Here is a 3,683-nt window from a genome sequence, read left to right on the forward strand (position 1 = left end):
ACAAACATAAAGTTAGATACATGAAACAACCCAAAATATTCAATAGCAGAATAGGGTGACTATAGTTAGCAACAATATAGTATATATTTCCAAGTAGCTAGAAGAGAAAAGTTGAAATGTTACCAACACATAGAAATGATAAATGCTTAAGGTGATAGATACCCCCAAAGATTCTGACTCAATCATTACACATTTTATGTAAATAAATACATATACCCTATAAATATGTATATATTTAAATAAATATGTAAATATGTAAAATATTTTGTATCAATAATATGTAAATTATTTTGTATAAATATGTAAAATATTTTGTATCAATATGTAAAATATTTTGTATCAATATTTATAAATATGTAAAATATATAAATATGTTAAATATTTTGTATCGATAAATATGTAAAATATTTTGTATCAATAAAGAAACTTGGGGGTGAATACAGATTGTGAGTTGTGGAAAATAATTAATTTACCCTGTGAAGCTCACACATCTGCTAGTCAATTAAATAAATAAATGTAGTAATATTACTAATATTAACAAATATATAAAAGAGTGTTCCAATTCTTGACACTTAAGATCATTTTTAGTCTTTTCGTCAAATAATACTCTCTAGGAAAATATTGGGTGACAGTTGTTTACTCTGCACAACTCAGATGACATTCATTTGGCAAACTTACTTCAACTCCTTAAAGGAAACATTTACTTTTTCTACTCTGAATCCCATTACTCTGAATGTTTTAATTTCTGAAATTCAGAACTCAGAATTTCCCTTAACCTGCCATCAGGTCCATCCTAAGAAATCCACTGTCATTTGTCCTCTCAAGCACTATTTTTCCATAGCCAATCTGTCTCTTCATACTTCTTTGCCTCCTAGTCTTCCCTGAAGCCCATGGGTTGTCTTTTTAACCAGTTTCTTGTTATCTTAGAAGCCCTTCTACAACCCACTTTATTTGTCTCTAAGTATTTAGTATATGTTACAACCTTTTTCTCTGCTTTGACTCATAGACTGCCAAAGCAGTGACAAATTCATTTTATTTTACCTCAAATTCTTATAAACACCTCTAATTGATAATTATTTTTAACTTATCTTTTATTAAAATTAAAAGTTAGTTTACTAATAAGAATTTTTCTTGAAAAAAAATACAGAAAAGTATACAAATGAGTATAAAAATGACTCAAAATCTGAACATCTAGAGAGAATTATTAGTAACATTTTGGTTAATGCCTTTCCATAATTCTCACTCTACATATATATACTTTTAAGAACTTTTTAAGAGATTCATATCTATTAGTCCTTTTTCTTTAAGTCTTGATCTTTTAGTGCTAATAAAGAGCCACGTCAAGAATTAGCAAATTATCCATTATTTTTATTTACTTTATTTTTTATAATTTTGGGTTTTTTAAATAACAAAATCTGTATTAGTTAGCTTTCTCCAGAGAAACAGGACCAATAGAATATATAAGTATAAATAAAACAAGATTTATTATAAAGAATCAGCTCATGCAATTACAGAGGCTAAGAAGTCCCACGGGCTGCCATTTACAAAGTGGAAACCCAGAAGAGCCCTATAATTCCAGTTGGACTGTAAAGACCAGTGTTCCAGCTTGAAAACAGTCATCTGCAATTTTTGATACATGGAATAAGAAAAATATCAGATTGTCTTACTTTTACAAGTTCAGCCAGGTTTTTAACAATTGTAAAATTGTAGCAATTTTACAAAGTTGATCCAACATTATATATTTAAAAAAATCATTCTTCCTTGTGCTGATTCATGGTATCCTCCTCATCGCATGTTAACTTTTTCTATTTACTCAAATCTATTTCTGAACTATATATTTTAATCCACTTATCAGTCAGCCAGGTCGTGTTGAAAATTCATAATGTTTTAATTATTTCAGACTTGTTTTATATTTTAATATTGTATCAGGTACATGTTCCCTCATTATTCATCTTTGCTAACCACCTTAAAAAATAATTCTAGCTAATTCCCTTTTAGACTTGTGGCAGTAATTGTTTAGTTTTCCTCTTCCTTTAAATACTCTACCACTCAATTTCTTTTACTCTTGGAAAATCCATTCCCTTCAGTATATCAGAAACATAAAAGTTGTTCATCCTGAAATTTTTAACTCCTCCTTTCAAAAATCTCTACCTATGCTATGAATACTCTTGACTCTTCAAAATGTCAGACTTCTTTTCCTGTAGACCCAAGTTTGAAACGTCTAAACAGTGTTCTCTAAACTTTGAACTGCTATCTACCTTTCCATCCTATCTCCTGTTAGGCTTTTTTTTCACAGATTGTATTTCAAGCAAACCAGTCTCTTCCCCTCTTTCTAAATTAAAAAAAAAAAAAAAAAAAAAAGACCTGTTTTATTTTATCACCATTTTTTAGTTTATATTATTTCTCTCAATAAAACATCCTTTTCCTTCACTACTCCTGTTATCTCCACCTACCTTACTCATTACTTAAAAATTCAACAAAAGTAATGGCTATATAATGGTGCTCACTCTGATAGCCTCCCATCTTGTCATCTGGAATATATTATTTTTATACATTAAGTTCCAATATCACTTTGTATCTCTCTCTCTATGAGCTTACATTTTGCCTTAATTTGCAGTTATTTGCGTATTTGTTCTTTTCACTAATAGATTATAAACCCCATGAGGTCAAATATTCTTCTTTGTGTCATACAAATCTTCTTAGTCATAGTTTATAATCAAATATGCTAAAATTAGATAACAGACCAAAATAAATTCCTATTTCCATCATCACTGAATTTTGTTTAAATGACCCAATGAAATTAATTTTATTCCATATAACTATTAGTCAGGTTAGTAAGAGTAACCTAGTAACAATCTATATGAGGATCATAATTCTCCTATTAGTATGTGCTAAATAAAGTTTGATTCTTTGTCCCCTTCAAAACTCAACATCCTGAATAAGAAGGAACTGATCAGAACAGCCTGGGCCTTGTTGTTGTTGCTCCTAGAAGAGGATGTCCTACAACACTCTATCCCAGTAAGTCACATTCCCCAAAGGATAAAACCCAGGGCAGGCTGCTTTTCCAGAACCCTCATCTATAGTGCAACATGGGATACACACAGATGAGATTCTACCCTAGGTAGCATTCTTGAGCCTTGGATGAGCCATGAATCCCAGGCTTCTACTGTCCCTTGCTGACAATACGTGAGTATTAAGTTGCTTCATTCAATGTGTTGTGTGTATCCATTCTCATCAGGTTCATGTATGCAACAGAAGCTGTATTCCAAGATGCAGTGGGCTAAAGAAGTAACCAGTGTAGAGTGAATCTGCTTTGCAATAGGTTCCAAGGATTAGAAATGGACTTTTTTATGACCTTATCAACTCTACAAAAAGTTCATCCAAAGAGTATTACAATCTAAAATCTTGAGAAAACACAAAGTTTAATCATCACTAGAACCATATGTCTAGAGGATCACTATGTTCTCTAGGTGACGAAAAATCTCTAAACAGGATGGAAAAAACTAAATATGACTAAGTGGTAAGTTTCACAAAAAGACAAAACAGAAAGGTAAGAGGATGGAAAGGAGTATTTCTGGAAAAGCTGCATTTACCACCTCTTAAATGTCTTCTTCTTCCATTGATTCTGATCTCGTCTTTTACCAGTAAGTCAATTAGGAGGAGAAACACTGGAGATGATGAAC

This window comes from Aotus nancymaae, unplaced genomic scaffold (genome assembly GCF_030222135.1).
Source record: "Aotus nancymaae isolate 86718 unplaced genomic scaffold, 86718_ANA_hifiasm-v0.15.2.pri h1tg000022l_1, whole genome shotgun sequence".
Lineage (NCBI taxonomy): Eukaryota > Metazoa > Chordata > Mammalia > Primates > Aotidae > Aotus > Aotus nancymaae.